General features: G+C 41.0%; 1 protein-coding gene across 3 annotated transcripts in view; it reads left to right on the forward strand.

Moving 5' to 3' along the window:
• The window catches only part of PPP2R2B (protein phosphatase 2 regulatory subunit Bbeta), a 500,138-nt gene that overhangs the window by 101,854 nt on the left and 379,087 nt on the right, over positions 1–19,197 (forward strand). The gene's annotated exons all lie outside the window — the stretch shown is intronic.

Below are 19,197 nucleotides of genomic sequence, written 5' to 3' on the forward strand. Positions count from 1 at the left end.
CAGCAAATAGCTTGGGGTGTCTACTTTCCAAAAAGGGGTTCATTTGGAGGGGGTTTGTACCACCTTAACATTTTATGGCCTTTAAAACTATGATAGATAGTGATGAGTGAAATCAAAAATGTACGCCCTTAGAAATCCTGAAGGCGGTGCTTGGTTTTCGGGGCCCTTTACATGGCTAGGCTCCCAAAAAGTCCCACATATGTGGTATCCCCGTACTCAGGAGAAGCAGCAGAATGCATTTTGGGGTGCAATTCCACATATACCCATGGTGTGTGAGCAATAAATCATTTAGTGACAACTTTTTGTAATTTTTTTTTTTTTTTTTGTCATTCAATCACTTGGGACAAAAACATCAAATATTCAATGGGCTCAACATGTCTCTCAGAAATTTCCTTGGGGTGTCTTCTTTCCAAAATGCGGTCATTTGGGAGGGGGGGGGGGGTGGCTTGTACTGCCCTGCCATTTTAGCACCTCAAATGATGGGTAGTCCTAAACTAAAAACTGTGTAAATTCCAGAAAATGTACCCGAGTTTGTAGACTATAGACGTATAACTTTTGTACAAACCAATAAATATACGCTTATTGACTTTTTTTTACCAAAGACATGTGGCCGAATACATTTTTGGCCTAAATATATGTATTTTTTTATTTTATTTTTTACAACAAAAAGTAGAAAAAATGTTTGTTTTTTTTTCTAAATTTTCTGTATTTTTCTGTTTATAGTGCAAAAAATAAAAAACGCAGAGGTGATCAAAAAGCTCCATTTGTGGGGAAAAAAGAACGTAAATTTAGTTTGGGTACAGCATTGCATGACCGTGCAATTAGCAGTTAAAGCGACGCAGTGCCAAATTGTAAAAAGTACTCTGGTCAGGAAGGGGGTAAATCCTTCCGTGGCTGAAGTGGTTAAAGGGCCATTTTTATTTAAATTGTATTTTAGTATAAATTTGAGATCCGGTCATCTTTTTTTTTTTTTTATATTTACATTTGTATTTAAAGTGTGTAAAAATAAAAGGTAAAATAAAAAACCTTTCAATTTTAAACGCCGTTCCGCCAAGCTCGTGTGCAGAATTCTGACATTTCTCTCCTACATGTAAAAATCATCATCATTTTTTTTATTTTTTTTTATTTGCTAGAAAGTTGCATACAAACATTATATATGTGTTTTTTTTTTTTTTTTTTTTTTTTTTTTTTTTTATCAAAGGCCCTAGAGAATACAATTGCAGTTGTTTTAACTTTTTATCTCGCACGGTATTTGCGCAGCAATTTTCCGAACGCGTTTTTTGTTCTTTAAAAAAAAAAACAGTAAAGTTAGCCCAATGTTTTTGCATGTTGTGAAAGATGAAATTACACTGAGCAAATAGATACTTAACATGTCACGCTTCAAAATTGCACATGCTCGTGGAATGGCGCCAAAGTTCGGTACTTAAAAATCCCCATAGGCGACTCTTGAAATTTTTTTTTCATTTTATTAAGGACAAAATTATTGCTCTCACTCCAACGTTCGTGTCCGCGTTGATGCCTCACGTGCATGGTTTGAACAGTTTTCATATGTGGGCGGGACTTGCGCATGCGTTTGCTTCTGCGTGCGAGCACAGGGACAGGGGCGCTTTAATAAAAAAAAAATTGTTAATTATACTTTTCTTATTTATTTTTTTGACACTTTTTTGAAAAAAAAAAACATTTGGATTACTTTTATTCCTATTACAAAGAATGTAAACATCCCTTGTAATAGGAATATGATATCACAGGTCCTTTTATTCCAGGCTGAGAGAGGGGTGTCCCCTCTCACCTCCTTGTAAGAACGGTCAAGTGGTGGAACAGCCACTATAATCTTCCTTAGGGTGTAGGGAATCCCGGGCTGGAAATGGCAATATGTGAATGTCTGTAGCTACAGGCATCATTCAGATATACCGGCTCAAAGTCCGTCACGTCATGACGGCGGGCGGGAATGAGGTTAAGTGGTTAAAGTGCACAACACTTAGCCCCTGTACACACGGTCGGAGATTTTGACAACCAAGTCGGTTGGATTTTGTCGGTTGGATTTTGTCGGTTGGATTTTGTCGGTTGGATTTTGTCGGTTGGATTTTGTCCGTAACTGTTGCATACACACGGTCGGACAAAGTTGTTGAAAAATCCGATCTTTCAGAACGTGATGACGTAATTTTGTTACGATGGGACTACATTCAGGCTAGTAGCCAATAGCTTTGATGTAGGAATTTGATCTGAGCATGCGTGGCACTTGTCCGATCGGCCCAGTTGGTCGGGAAATATTTCCAACAAGTTGTAAAATTGGGTCCGACTGATATTCCGACGGAATCGGTCCGATGCATACCGCACAGTCGGATTATCCGACAACACGGTCCAATAGGACACATTCCGACGGATTCTCCGACCGTGTGTACAAGGGCTTAGACAAGCCTGTGAAATACTGGGAGAATCTAGTCCAGTCAGATGAGACCAAAATTTAACTCCTATGGATTTCATATTGCATGCCTTTGGACATCAAATGGCACTGCACTTCACCCCAAAAACTTCATACCAACAGTAAAGTATGGAGGTGGGGACATCATGGTGTGGGGCTGTTTTTCAGCATACGGTACTGGCTGCTGAATGACCATTCCATTTTTTTTCCGATTCGGCGCTGTCGCTTTAACTGTACGACGGTGCACCCAAACAAAATTTACTTAATTTTTTTTCCACAAATAGCGCTTTCTTTTGGTGGTATTCAATCAATCATGTCTGCAGTTTTAAACAAAAAAACTGAGCAACAAGAAAACGCAATATTTTGTACTTTTTGATATAATAAATATCCCCTTAGCTTTTTTTTTTATGAAGAGAAAAAAAAAGTTTTTTCTCAGTTTAGGCCGATATGTATTCTTCTACATATTTTTGGTAGAAAATCGCAATATGCGTATATTGGTTTGCACAAAAGTTATAGCGTTACAAAATAGGCGATTTATAGCTTTTTTATATACTAGTAATGGCGGCGATCTACAATTTTTATCAGGACTGCGACATTATGGCGGACACATCAGACACTTTTGACACATTCTTGGGACCATTGGCATTTATACAGCGATCAGTACTATAAAAAAACACCAATTGCTGTAAAAATGTCACTGGCAGGGAAGGGGTTAACACTAGGGGGCGATCAAGTGGTTAACTGTGTTTCCTGTGTGTTTTTCTAACTGTAGGGGGAGGGGACTGACCAGAGGAAATGGCAGATCGTGATTCCTAGCTATTAGGAACTCACAATCTGTCTCTCCTCACAGAACAGGAATTTGTGTGTTTATACACACGCACACACGTCCCTGTTATGCCTCTCAAGCCCGCGATCGCTCATGGCCGGCGGGCATTGCAACATCAGGCGTGTGTAGCGCAGTGGGCACGTGCCTGCTTTCCCACTTAAAGGAGCCGATGTACAGCTACGACGGCTCATGCCGACTAGACGCAGTATGACTGCAGCTGGTTGGCAAGTGGTTAAAGGAAGGATGATTCGAAAAATGTTCTAAGACATTCTTGATAAAAAAAAATCTGCTGCCATCTACCAGGATGATGAAGATGATAGGAGTGTGGATATTTCAGCAAGACAATGATCCCAAACACAAAGCCAAGGAAACTTAGTTGGGTTCAAAGAAAATTAAGCTGCTAGAATGGCCCAGCCAACCTTCAAGATTTGAAGACTGTGTATAAGAATGGGCTAAAATCACACCTGAGTAATGCATGTGACGAGTTTCTCCATACAGGAGGTGTCTTGAAGCTGTCATTACCAACAAAGGACTTTGTACAAAGTATTAACTAAATTTCATTTAACGTGTTCAATGCTTTTTCCCTGTGTCATTCCATTTTATTACACATAACTTAATTTCTTAAATCATTTGTTTTGGTTTCTTTGTATGTATGGGTTGTTGCCGAAACATGGTGAAAAATTTCTAGAAAAATAGAAGCATGTTCAATACTTATTTTACCCGCTGTATATAGGCTATAATAGATATCACATAAGATTACAGTAGATGCTTCATTTCACTGTAAACCACATAAATGCCATATAAATGACTTGGTTATTTAACCACTTCAGTCCCGGGAAGAATTGACCCCCTTCCTGACCAGAGCACTGTTTGCGTGCGATTTGGCACTGCGGCGCTTTAACTGACAATAGCGCAGAGGTGCAACTTTGTACCCAAACAAAATTGACGTCCTTTTTTTTTTTCTTTCTTTTAGTGGCATTTGATCACCTGTATGGTGTTTTTACTTTTTGCTATAATATCCCCCAAAAAGATAATTAATAAAAAAATTTCCTCAGTTTAGGCCGATATGTATTCTACATATTTTTGGTAAAAAAAAAATCACAATAAGCATATATTGATTGGTTTACGCAAAAGTTATAGCGTCTACAAAATAGGGGATATATTTATAGCATTTTTTTTATTTTTATTATTAGTAATGTCGGCGATCTGCGATTTTTTTTTTTTTTTTTTTTTTTTTTATCAGGACTGCGACATGGTGGACACACCGAACATTTTTTACACTATTTTGGGACCACTGTCATTTATACAATGATCAATGCTATTAAAATGCAATGATTTCTGTGTAAATGACACTGGCGGTGAAGGGGTTAAGTGTGTTCTAGGGAGTGATTCTAACTGAGGGGGCTGGGCTTCAACACACAGGGCATGGTGATCACTGCTCTCGATGAGAGAGAGAGCGCTGTGATCACTGTCCTTTCACTAAGCAGAAAGGCAGAACGGGGAAATGCTTTGTTTACAAAATCATCTCCCCGTTCTTGCTCTCCATTACACAATCGAGGGCACCTGGCGGATATTGAGTCCGCGAGACTCGCGGTCATGGAGACTGTGGCAGCACTCGCTCACGACACCGCTCCTTAAAGGGGACATACCTGTACGCCCTTTTGCCTGCCAGTGCCACTCTGCCGACCTCATTCGGTGTGCGCTGGTCGGCAAGCAATTAAAGTGGTTGTAAACCCTTACAAACCACTTTGACTAATCTATTAAGGCTTACCTGTAGGTCCAAGAAATATCTCCTAAACCTATACGGTTTAGGAGATATTTACCTGAAGACAGCCACCGCTGTCTATGGCGTGCAGGCGCACTGGGCAAGCCGCAGATTGCGGCGATATGCCGTGAGTGTCGGCTCCCATGCGCGGGAGTGACGTAATCACTGCTCCGGCGAATCACAGCGCTGGAGCAGCGAGACTCACCAAGAAGATGGATGCTTGGAACTACAGGGTACAGCGGTGACTTTGCTGGCTCCTGTGTCAGGTAAGTGACACATAATGGGCTACTATGCGATGCATAGTAGTCAATTATGCTTTACCTTTGCAGGGAGACAAAGAGGAAGTAAACCAATCAGGGTTTACTTCCTCTTTAAGAACCCCTTTACCATCTCACAGCAGAGTGTTGAATCTTGCTTGTTCCTAGTGGAGACAGTTGGCTTTTTGACAGACTTCCTTTGCACTGCTTGCCACTTAATGCTGCGTACACACGACCGGACTTTCTGGCAGACTAGGTTCAACGGTCTTCCCGACTGACTTTTCAGTGGAGGTCCGATGGACTTTGTGAACTGACTTGGCCACACACAATCGCACCAGAGTCCGATGGATTCGAACGCGATGACCTACGACTGGACTAGAATAAGGAAGTTCATAGCCAGTAGCTGCCCTAGCGTCGGTTTTAGTCTGTCGGACTAGCATACACACGAACAGATTTTTCGACCGGACTTGAGTCTGTCGGAAAAATTTGGAACCTGTTTGAAATCTAAAGTTCGTCTGATTTTTCGACAGCAAAGGTCCGATGAAGTCCACACATGATCAAATTGTCCACCGGATTGGTTCCGTCTAACCTTTGCCATGTACAGGGCATCAGCTGGTCCGTGTGGTGCTGAATTGTGCAGTGGATTTCAGTGTTTTGAAAGGGATGTCCCTCTCCTTGGAGAGGCCTTGCAAAGCAATCGAGGGGAAGTGCATGATTTCCAACCCTCTAGTCATGCCAGATCCCATGCAGTTTGAGTAATGGTTCAATCCAAATGTGCTCCTAGCAGCTGCAAAAAGTGAAAAAAAGTGTTAAAATTCCATAGGAAAATTTCCAGGCCTTGAAAACTGTAAGGGGCAGGGAGATGATATCATTTTCATAATGCAAAAAGAGAAATATGCATGTACATGTCTGGATCTATGTTCACTTTTTATTTTTTTTTGCCGTATTTGGTTTAAATTGAATCATTTTAAGCCTGTGAAAAATGCATCCCATTTTAGTCATGGCACTTCCTCTCTGATCCACTAGATGGCAGTGTTCTATAGCATTTATGGTCTTGAATGAATGAAATACTTGTATAGCGCACAATGTGAACTGAATCACCTCTAGTCTTGGTTAGCTTTTAATACAAGCATGTGTTTCTTGAGGGAAGACTTAAGTAAAATGCATCAGGATAGGAAATGTACAATTTTACAGTTGATTTAACATAAACATTTATTTATTTTTTACTTTTTAAATGCATTGAAAGGTTAAATCAGTTTTAGATAGTTGCTGCTTTTAAAGGGTAATGCAATGTAGCGTCTTCCTTCCTCCTCCCTTTTTTTTTTTTTTTTTTTTTTTTTTTATTTATTTTTATTTTTTTTTAGTCTTTTTACTGGAATTTGTGACCCACCCTGGAAGATCTATACGGATCTCGGAACCATTCTGAGAACCCAAGCTTAGTATTGTGTTATAGGTTGGCATATGTGTCGGTGTGTATATTGCGGCCACACTGTTAACTTCATTAGAGGGGTGAATGCAAATCAAGAAGGCACATACGGTAAGTATTCCTCAGTAGATCTAGGTTTATAAAATCCATTACTTATAACCATATAGTACTTGCATCAGGGAAATAAAATATGTGTACCCAATAAAGTCACTAAAAACACTTTAAAACTACCTAGAATTTTTTTTTAAATACTTAAAGTAAAATAGTCTGCCATGTCCCATGCACATCAGATTGGTAGGCTATAAATAAATTAGGTGCAAGTAAATGGAATTAAGTGATATTTCCTACATTGGGTACGGTATATCATTGAGCCTTTCCCTGTAATTCGATCTACTTTTTTCAGCTCCTCTTCACATCATATCCTGTACGATCAGTTCATAAAGTCCTGCACTTCATCCCACATGTTCTACAGACCTGTTCCTAGAATTGGAGTAGTCTCCTGGGTCAGCAGTGGGCAGTCCATAAGGGGTGCCGCCCCCCTAATCTCCATGCGGGGTGTCGGACGCATAGATTTCCATGACGTGTGTGTGTGTGTTTGTGTGTTTGGTTATTTTTTTTTTTCCACATTAGAATCTGTGGCTCTAATTGGTTTCAAAAAGGTTGGGCTTGGGGTGCAGAGCTTGTGACATTAGCAAATCAACATTCACGATTGTTTTCCTGCTTTTCCTCCCGGCCCATCAGCACAGGAAGTGGGTCTTAAAGGAGTTGTAAAGTCTGTTTTACACCTTAGTGCTGTCTGCATTAAGGTGAAAACCCTTTTTGTGATGCAGCCGCCCCCCCCCCTTTACTTACCTGTAGCCGATCCTTCCAGTGATGAGAACGAGCCCAGCAGCTCCAGCTGCTGTCTCAGATCCTCTTTGGACAGATTGATAGCAGTGGGACCCATTGGCTCATGCTGCTGTCAATCAAATCCAGTGACACGGGAGCTGGGGGGGAGCCGAGTCCTGCCATCTGTATCAGTGGATGCAGCAGCAAGACTTGAACACACCCACAAGTGCCCCCCATGGAATGCGGCTCTCCGTGGGGGCACTCGATGCAGCAGAGCCAGGAGCGTCCCCGGGGAACCCCCAGATGAGGAGGGTTGGGGCCCTTCTGTGCAAAACCCTTGCACAGAGCAGGTAAAAATAACATGTTTGTAAAGGTTCATTTGTTAATTAAGAAAAAAATCACTGTAAAACCGGATTGGCTGGGAGGGGAAGCCACCAAAGCCGCCTGCGGCCTAAATGGAGTAAGTGCGGACCTGGCAGGGGGGAGGTTTGTTTTCTGCTGCCCCCCCAAAAATGGAGCACCAGCTGCCACTGTCTTGGGTACAAAACCTTCACATGTATGAGTAAGCAATTTTTCGTAATCTTTCAGTGCAGTAGGGCTTAATAGAATGAATTGGCTATGACAGGCTCTCAATAGCTCCAAACTTTGACCTTTCAATTCAGCTCCTCCATTCACAGAAGCTGTAATATCCAATCTATGAATAGAGGCTAGCCAGATGATTGATAGGTCTGCCTCCTCCCTTCAAAATGAAAACGAATGCAACCACTATTATACTATTATATGTTTATATATTTATACTACTATATATTTCATGGTGTAGTGAGAAGGAAGTGAACACTGGAAGATGCACCAACAAACTACAATCTGTTTAACCACTTGACCCCCAGAAGACCCCCCCCCCTTCATGGGCAGGCTATTTTTTCGCAATTCGGCACTGCATCTAATGAAAAAAATTTAATGTAGGCCAATATGTATTCTGCTACATATTTTTGATAGAAACATATCTAATAAGTTTATATTGGTTTGCATGAGTTTTATAGCGTCCCAAACTGTGTGGTGGAATATACTAGCATTTTTATGTGTTATAGTTTTTATTTTATTTTTTAAACTAGTAATGGCGGCGATCAGGGACTGCAATGTTGCGGAGGACAAGCTGACGCTTTTTGGGGAACCAGTGACACGAATAGAGTGATCAGTGCTAAAAATATACACAGTCACTGAACACTGGCTGGGAAGGGGTTAAATTGCTAGGGTGATTAAAGGCTTAAATGTGTGCCTAACTATGTAATGTATTGTGGAGTACTACGTGTGCTGCTTTTACTAAGAGAAGTTATGGATTTTATTCTCTGCTTTTACGGGGAAAAAAATCCATACTTTTTCCACTGGTAGGACAGAGCCTTGTTTTCGTAAGCAGGGCTGTGTCCTGTGTGTCTTTTTGACGATTGACGGGTTTCCAGCAGTCGCCCATTGGCTGGCACCTGCTGATCAGCATCTGCTGTGCATAATCACTAGGGATGGGTGAACAGTTTAGCCCAAGCATAAGTTTGGGCCGCACTTTGGTTGTTCGGATGTTCTGCAGAACACCAAACAATATGCGGTGTTCAGCGCAAATTCGGAAGCCGCCCGGAACACCGTTAAAGTCTATGGGACATTAACATGAAAAATCAAGTGTTAATTTTAAAGGCTTATATGCAAGTTATTGTCATAAATGTTTGGGGACCCGAGTCCTGCCCCAGAGGACATGTATCAATGCAAAAAGTCTTAAACGCCCTTTTTTTCTGGAGCAGTGATTTTAATAATTCTTAAAGTAAAACAATAAGTGAAATATTCCTTTAAATTTTGTACCAGGGGCAGGGGGTGTCTATTGTATGCCCGTAAAGTGGCACATTTTTTCCATGTTTAGAATAGTCCCTGCACAAAATGACATTTCTAAAGGGGGGAAAAAAGTAATTTAAAAGTACTCACAGCTATAATGAATTGACTGTAGAGGTCTTTTTTTTTTTTTCTCATGCCAATCGTGGTGGGCGATGTCCGATTAAATGTTGTCGATTTTTGCGCCCGATATTTTAGGCCATTTTTTTTTCCATCTCAGTGGAGTCCATCAGTGCCACCTCAGTGCCCACTAGTGCAGTCTGTCAGTGCAACCTCATCAGTGCCACCTCAGTACCCACCAGTTCAGCCTGTTGGTGCCACCTCTGTGCCCACCAGCGCAGCCTATCAGTCCATCAGTGCCCACCAGTGCATCTCAACAGTGCCCACTAGTATAGCTCATCAGTGCCTACCAGTACAGCCTAATAATGTCATTCATTGCCACCTCATTAGTGCCCACCAGCGGAGTGCTCCCGGCTCCGTTCCGTCCCCTGCCTGGCCAAAGACAGCTCTGTTCATCCCCTGACATGCTGCGTGCCCCGGTTCTGCCTCCAAACTACAAACCCCAGAATGCAACACGGCCGGTAACAGCCAATCGGCGGCCGCTGCTATCGACTTCCTCCACTGGAAAAAAAAAAGCCCAGCACACCCCTGCCTCAAATCCCTCACAATCTGCCTTTTCTACATAATAACCGACCGATGCCCGGCCCCCCTCTGACACCCCGGAAAAGCCATGGGGAAGTCCTTGTGCATCAGAGGGGGTGGGGTCACCCACGAATATCATCGTGTGGCCCTGCCCTCAGTTATAAAAAACTGTCACCTGCAAGGATGCGTCATATGGCATGTGACACCCATGGAGGCGGGTCGGTCGCGGCTTTGTTTTTTGTTTTTTTGTTTTGTTTTTTGGTCCATCGGCTGAGTGAGAGAAGATGAATGGACTTAGTCCTTTATTAAAAAATAAAGTCCCACGGTCTTGTCTTCTGTAACAGTTTGATGCTTTTTGTGAAATGGTAGCGGTACATTTGTAGGGTGGGAGGCTGGGATCTGGTGGTCCCCTTGGTAAAGGGGGCTTCCAGATGTTAAGCCCCCTGCCCGCAGACCCCCAAAACCACCAGGCAAGGGTTCTGGGGATGAGGCCCTTGTCCCCATCAACATGGGGACAAGGTGCTTTAGGGGGCTACCCCAAAGCACCCTTCCCATGTTGAAGGCATGTGGCCTGATACGGTTCAGGAGGGGGGGCGCACTCTCGTCTGAAGGGTCTGGTATTGATTTTGAGGGGGACCCCCCACGCAAATGTTTTTTTTTTTTTTTTTTTTTTTTTTTTTTTTTTTACATTTTTGGTTCGGGGGTTCCCCTTAATATTCATACCAGACCCAAAGGGCCTGGTAATGGACTGGGGAAATCCCATGCTGGTTTTTTCAATGACTTTTATCTGTATTGCTGGGACAGACAGTTCATTATAGCCGCGAGTACTTTTAAATGACTTTTTTCCCTTTTTTAGAAATGTCATTTTGTGCAGAGACTGTTCTAAACATGGGGGGAAAAATGCACCACTATAGAACCCCCCCCCCCCCCCCCCACGGAATTTAAAGGAAAATGTCACTTTAAGCATTATTAAAATCTCTGCTCCCGAAAAAACGGATGTTTCTTAAAACTTTGTTTTGCATTGATTCATGTCCCCTAGGGCAGGATCCAGGTCCCCAAACACTTTTTATGACAATACCATGCATATAAACCTTTAAATTCGCTGCCAAATTTTTTGTGTTCTGGTGCGTGTGTTTGGCCCATCCCTAATAATCAGTGCATGTGGAGCATGCCCTCTACCTGGAGCCATTGATGTGTGTAAATTGATGTCATTGGCTCAATAAGTAGTGTAAAAAGGACAACCCTAAATATTGCAGTTCCAAAAGCATGGCACAATTCTACATTAAAACACATTCTGATTATTCTTAATTACCATTACTGCACTTTGCATGCAACCATTTGCTTTTTGAATTTTTCTAAAACGTTATGCTCTTTATTTAGAGCTAATATATATTGCTGTTATGTAGATACAATATGTATTGTCTCAGAAGCTACTTGTGGCCTTTCGTGAGAAGGTTTCCAAATGGAAGTCAATAGCAGTGGTGTGACCTGTTTGCATACAAACAGACCCATACTTGAACAAATACAGGATTACATTTCCAACTATAGGAATGACATGTAATTTGGGACCATGTCACAGAAACACGTGATGAATGGATCTCATATCCCAGCATGTTCCCTCACTAGGGAGTAGAAGTGCTCAAGCACTGCAATCAGTCTCTGTGCTAATTAAAAGCCCCTCGAAATGGTGCTCCGGGTCTTCACCTCTAGTGATCTTTGGTAGCCAGATGCAGTCGTTAAAGTGGTTTCTATTGATAATATAAGTTTAGTACTGACTCCTAAGTTCATACAGTACGTGGTATAGGCAAGCTTGCACTTTGGCAGTGCCAGGTGTATAGGAGATTTGTAAAAGGCTAGACGTTTTTGTTTCCTGTATAAAAAATGTCAAATGAGGTAAACTGACACCATAGCCTAAAACTTAAGTTTGTTACCAGTATATGTAGAGATTGTACGATCTTTGCATTTTAATTACAAGTAGACAGAAAACGGGGACGTATCACAAGCGGCATAAAGCTGCCCTTAAGCTGCAGTATACGCGGCTTCTAGTATAGCCCTTTTCTTAACATTGTACTTTGTACTCGTTTTATTTTTTTTTTTCACAAAAAAAAGTTCAAATGCAATTCCTTCATTGGGCACAGGAATTCAGATACAGTTAGGCTGTTCAAAATCAGCCCAGCTAAGTGCTGGGCAATAGTCACTGACAAGCTCCCAAAAAAGGGGTTGGGGGGGCCGCCTGCAAGTCAGACGCATCAGAAGGGTACGCTTTGACTGCATCAAAATATCCCACTAAAAATGTTTGTATTTGCCAATAATCTTTTATTTATTTTTTTTATTCTCCCCCCCCCCCCCCCAATTGTTTTTTATTAGAGTATAGTTTTAAAAAAAAAAGTGCAAAAAAACCTTTAACAATAGCCGATCATATATGGCAATAAACGAGTTGCTGGCTTGGATGCTCAAAGTAGAAAAAAAAAGATTTGGGAGGTGGAGCGACGCACTGACATCACCGCTCACGCAGATGTCCCGGAAGTATCGAGCGTTTAGAGTTCGGCCGGCTCGATTATTAGCTGTTTCACATTGGTTTGATGTAAGTGCGCAATCTGTTTTTATTTTTCCATTAAACTTTATGGTTTTACACTATGGCGAGTTCTATTTTTTTTATATACGCTGATGTTTGAGATCTATGCTTGGTCTGAACTGGGGGAGGCTGATCGCATTATTTCGCTTTTCCAAGAACCCAGGCTAGGGGAGAGAGCCATTCGTGCTTTTTGGTTCTCTGTAACAGTGAACCATTGGCTTCCGGTAAGCGGCAGTGTGTACTGTGGTGGAGGCGCTCACAACCTATATCTTTTTTGGATTCATTTCACAACTTTCTTCACTGTGGGAGTTACTATCATTTTTTTTCCTTTGGAACTTTTTTCTATTGGACTTTTTAAACAGTTGTATGGACTAATTATGATTTAAGCTGATGGATTTATACACTTATTTTTTTCACTTATTTATTGTTCACACGTATTTGGGTATATGTTTTTTGACTAGATATTTGGGTTTAAGTTTGTGTATGAAAGAAATTTTTTGCATATTTTTATATGTATATTTGTTTAATTTTCCTTTGCAATATTGGTGAATTATTTATAGATTTATTTTTTGCATATTTTTTCCTTCATTAGTCTGGGGAAAGAATTTATAAATTATTTTTTTGCACCTTTTTCAGTATTGGGAGATTATCAACTTTTTTTTTCCACACTTTTTATGCTTAAGGTATCACTTTATAGATTGAATTCTTTATCACAATCTTTAGCGCAGCCCACTTCCTTTTTTCTCTTGTATGCTCAAAGGCCTTATAGATTAGTCTGTGATAAATCGTTCAATTTTGATCAAAAAATTAAGGTAAAAATGTTAAAACATGTATGACTAAAGAAGATCAAACCAAAAAGAAATGAAATTAAGAGAATACAAAACAGGAAAAAAAAAAATCAAACTTTACCACCACTAGTTTGTGAACCGATGTGTTTACTGATGTTCAATAAACAATTTTTCATGGCGAAGACTCTGGAAATCTTGCGACCCATAGATGCCACTTACCAGAAAATGGAGAAACTGAATTGGAAGATTGAGCAATGCCAAGGTTTGGTAAGGCTAAAACGGGGGGCGGAGGAGGAGATAACACCAGGGACAGATTTACTTGGAAGAGTCTTTAAAGATATATGTTCTTACTGGGGTTAAGTAACTCCTATGTAAAAGTTTCAGGGCCTAGGTCCCAATGATTTGTACAATGAGTGTTTTTATAACTAGATTGAACTGCGTTATTCCACTTGTATAGAGTATGTTTTGAGTTTTTATTTATATTTTTTCTTGCAGTTTATTGAAGAACAATGAGATAGTTGGGTTATACTTCAGGAGGTTTATGCACAGGTCCCCTTATCCTCCTCCTTTTTCATATTCCAATGTTCCATGTGACAAATTGCATCAAGCAGCAGTGACCCCTGGAAGTAACATGATTTATGCCAGTAGGAGTAATTTTAGCTGTATTTTTAATTTGGAGGACTTGTGCGATATGTCCTTTTTTAATAAAGGCATTTTTTATATAAACCTACTGCACTATGGGGATTCTTTTGTTTTGTGGTCTGTGCCTATGGTGATGAGTAAGTTATATAAAATTGAGGTAACCATTGGAAAGGAGCGAGAGGTACTTCTTTTTTTTTTTTTTTTTTTTTTCTTCCCTATAAACCATGGCAGAGAAGGGGAAACAAAGAATGATCTGGTGAAGCAGGAGCATGGAGAGAGTTCCAAACTTAACTGTATAAAGTGCCTCATGACCTGCTTAGCAATTAGGGGTCATGGTAATCTGGTGAGCTTTTTTTAGATTTAAAGCACTGAACACTTCTTTGACGAAAATAAGGCCCAGCCAGCTGGGGACCTTGTTGCCCCAGTAGGGGACTCCACACTCAACCAATCTGAGGCTTCTTTGCAGCACTCACCCCCAACTTTTTTTTTTTTTTTTTTTTTTTACCTCCCTTTCATAGCTAAGGCCCAAAATGTGTCTGCTTCTTTGTTTTATTTTCACTCTTGTATAGTCAATAAATACGCATACGGGTTAGTGTTGCTGGCTCCATCTTTTTGCACTTCCCTTTTATAACAAATAAAGACCAACTCTGGGCATGTACAATGTCATATCTGTTATGAATCTGTCCCTTATCTTAGTAGATGTGACCTTTTTCTACTTCGTATGTACATGCTCTTGTGCGATTTTTTTATTTATTTTTTAACGAATTTAAAACCCCCAAAATAATCACTGAATATGGAGGTGAAAGAGCATAATTTTTAGGATTTGTTGTATATTGTTAGACTTGCATGCTATTAAGCTTACAATCTTCCAGAACACCCAGATCCTTCTCCCCAGTTGTACTCCCCTCTAATGTGTATGATGTGTGCATATTTTTTAGAGTTCAAGTGCGTAACTTTATATTTAATAGCCTTAAACCTCATTTGCTATGTAGTTACCCATGTTTGTTTGTGAACGCTTACCTTTAAAATGATACATTTTAGACAAATGTTTTACCTTTTTCTTTTTTTGTATCAAAACGTAAATACTTCATACAAAATAATTCGCATGACAGTGTGACCCAATGCTGTGAACCTGGCCTAAGGGGCTTGCAGAGAGGCTGGAGAAGCAGCAGTAGATTGATCTTCCCAGTGATGTGCTGTGCAGGGGGCCGTCAGTACAGATCTTGGCTATTTGGAGGACAGGCAGACTGTACTCCCAGTACAGCCACAAAACTGACTGTACTATGATGCTTGTGCTCTCATGCATAGCGTGGTTAGTTTTGACATGAATATTCTAATCATCCACTGTACTCACTTATGCGGTTTGATTGTGTTGATACAAGATCAGACAGGCACATAAATTACCATTTTTTTTTCCTGTGTATTTATCAATACCTTTCGTTTTCATACATCATGGGACACAGGCTAATATTCATTACCTACTGGGTTATACTCCAACAGGTGAATGGACACTGGTAGACCAAAGGTCTTCAGACAGGAAGTGATCTCCTATATAACCCCTCCCACACAGGAAGCACTTGAGTTTAACAGTTCTTAAATGAATCAAGGGATTGACCGATTGGATCCATTTGACACAGGCTTATATGCTTAGATAAATGGTAATTGAGCCTCACAAAGATAACTCAAGAACCTGCTAGATTTTGCCTGTAATGTGGCCTCCGGGATGCTGGACCCTGTGCAGTGGAGTCCTTGACACCTGCAGCGCTAAGGCATTCCTGTAGGGTGCTGTACAGGTCCAACGGAGTGGACCCTAAACATGAAAAGGGTACCCAGTCCTTAAAGGTCCTCAAGTGACAGGAACCTGCCATGAAGTGTGAAGATTGGGTTCTTAGTTTCTAAGCTGCCCTGCACCTGGGCGGGTAAGTGAAACCCCTTTACTTATTATTGTGGGGTGTACCAATCAGTCAAGCTAGCTAGAGGCTGGACACCTGTGTGCGGTGACCATACAGGAAGCTTTGGGATAGCTGTGGGTGTTTGCAAAGTGTTCTCTTCTTGCTTGCGTCTGGCTGTTTTTATCAGGTATGATGGCGCCTTTTTGCCTTGGTTCACCAGGATGCACGTGCGTTCGCAAAAGTGCCGCTGTGCTCAGCAGTTTTTTGGTGGCCATGGTGCATGCGGCTTCGCTGCACATACGCAGTAGCCTTTTATATGGGTACACGAGGATTCGCGTCATATGTGAATACAGCCACGCCTGCACGCACAGAACGTTCTAGCGCACACCCTGCTTATTTAAGCTGTATAGGCCAAGCATGCGATGCTTCCAGAAGGCAGCTCTGGGACACAGAGCAGGCTCTGAACAGACACTTGGAGCTAATTTTTTCCTTACCCTGGGTCACGTGAGTCACCAAGTGTTGCTTGGCAGGCTAAAGGTGCTTAGCAGGATTGTTACATAGGGGCTTGGCGAGCCCCATTCATACTACACCCAAGTACTCTTTGTGGCTAGTAAATGTCTTCAAAAAAGAGGAGCAGGACTAACACTATAGTGAAGGGCACACCAATGTCATCAGTAGTTCCTGATGAATCTAGTTGTATCCCCTGACAAACTAGAGGCTTCTGGGCAATCTGAGTTGCTGCGCCTATCTGAGTTGAGAGGAATCTTAATATAGGGAAGTCTTGGCCCTGCTGCACTGTGCGTACATTTTGAGAACCATAATTCGGGACGAGTAGTTCACCTTAACTATATCCCGTGGTCACAAGCTAGAATTGCAGGGGTTCCCCCTCAGGTTTTTAAGATTCAGTGTTCCCTCGGATCCTCTGAAAGGAAACTTCTTATTGCTTCAGGGACTACATCATCTAGTACATCAAGGAGTGATTGTAGGGGTTCCCGTATCCGAAAGGGGCACAGGGTTTTACTTGAAGCTGTTTACGGTTCAGAAACCAAACGGGGACACAAGGCCCATTTTGGACCTAAGATCCCTGAACAAGTATCTGATAGACTCCTTTCGGATGGAGCCTGTGTGCTCAGTAGTAGCCTCACTCCAGAGGGGAGACTTTCTATCCTCCCAAAGGACTCGTACTTGCATGTACCTATCTTTCAGCCTCGTCGGAGGCTCCTACATTTTGCAGTAGAGGAACGTCCTTTTCAGTAGTGGCCCTACACTTCGGGGTTGAAATGTTGGGGTAACACACATTTATTTAACTGATAACATCCTGAACTCTGGACTGTTATCAGGTGGCAAGATTCTGGCTAGTTGGAACAGGGAATTTTTTATTTTTTTTTGTCAAACTAATATAGTATGTAATAAACCCTTTCAACAGCATACTGTATTTAATTACCTGCTGACTGCTCACAGCAAATGTGAGTGGGTGGCAGGTACAAGCAGTCACCCACGTGTGTGACCAGCCACCTTCCATGTTTGGGGCACACGCACTTCCCCTGCTGACTGGTGCTGTGATTGGACATGGCATGAGCTTGGCAGTAGATTTCAGCCAATGATTTTGGCTGAAACCCGACGATTGGCTGGGTCCAATCGCACAAACACACAACTCGGTGTGCATAGTTACAGCGATCTGAAAAGCGGGGAGAGTCAAATCAGAAAATAAAAACAGAAAACATTATATATTGTTGGGCACCGTTGCCCCTTAATTGCCCCTAGATGTTAACTCCCATCCAAGCTAGTGTCATTTAGTACAGTCAGTGTACAGTATTGTCACTGGCTGTCACCCGACTACACCCGTTGCTTGCTCAGCAACTAATGGCATGCTGCTTCCCCATTGTTTAAGAAAAAGGGCAGGATTATCTAGTGATGTCATTGGCTATATATGGACATGTCCTACTTGGTCAATGATGTCATAAAGGGGTGGCGTTACCAGGTGACATCTTTGATTAGATATTGATATGTCTGTACATAGTCAATTGGTCAGTGACATCACCGGGTGGACTCATCCTGTTTTTTTTTTTTTTTTCTTTTTTGTGGCTCTTCTGATGGCAGAGATGAAACAGAAGGGGGTATTCCCTTTGACAGCAGACTATAGTCATTGGTTGGATGGAATATGGCATCAAAATCATGTTGCAGTCACACCAAAGTAGTGCAGGGACTTTTTCAAAATCGCATCTGTCATGTTGCATTGATGTGAACGGGCACCATTGAAATTGTAATGCAATGCTGTGCAACTAAGCCTCAATGACATGCAGTTTGCATTTCTAGTGCTGCACAAGTTAAAATGTTTATTTTGTTTCAGAAATAGAGGGAAGAATTTAAGATTGCATCAGTTTTATATATATATATATATATATATATATATATATATATATATATATATATATATATATATATATATATATATATATATATATATATATATATATATATATATTTTTTTTTTTTTTTTTTTTTTTTGCTTTTCCTTTTTTATTTTATTTTTTTTCTACTTTCCAGGTTGGGAAACGTTATCAGATGGGTTTGTTCATGTTCTTCAGTGTACACTGTCCTCAGGCAAAGTAAAACATGAATATTCTAATCCACTGTACTCGCTCATGCTGTTTGACTGTGGTGGTACAAGGTCAGACAAGCACATAAATCACCATTTCATTTTTCTCGGGAATTTATCAATACTTTTTTTTTTTTTCCCTTGTGCACTACTACTCCAAAATGTCTCAGATTGCATTTATATCCTGGGGTGTAACAAAATGGCATTTTTGTTTCTTACCTAATTAATATTTTAATTTTAAACTTCATTGCTATACTCCCGATTTATCTCATACTGGGATGCTACATTCACAAATTTCAACCAGCTTTTGATTTGGTGATCCTCCACTTCAAATGAAGGGAAAAACATGAATACTGTTGATAATAAAACAAACCTTAACTCAAAATGGACAGTTTCTGTGAATCTCATCCTTCCCCAGCCTCTAACACATTTGCACTGGTTGGTGGGAAAAAGCCTTTATTCAAAAGATAATTTTTAAGCTCGTAAAACACCCATAAAGCCCAAGAATAAAAAACATTTTGTAGCCTTAAGCAAAACACCTAGAGCTCAAAAAAAAGTACATTGGCTTCTTTTTTGGGCAGATTACAGGCACTTTTCTGCTTTTTACATTGGTGACCTTTTGTCCTGTGCAAAAACATGCAACTTTCGGCCTGAAAACAATGT

The sequence above is a fragment of the Lithobates pipiens genome, unplaced genomic scaffold (genome assembly GCF_037356315.1).
Source record: "Lithobates pipiens isolate NorthernLeopardFrog02 unplaced genomic scaffold, aLitPip1_a1.2 Scaffold_8, whole genome shotgun sequence".
NCBI lineage: Eukaryota > Metazoa > Chordata > Amphibia > Anura > Ranidae > Lithobates > Lithobates pipiens.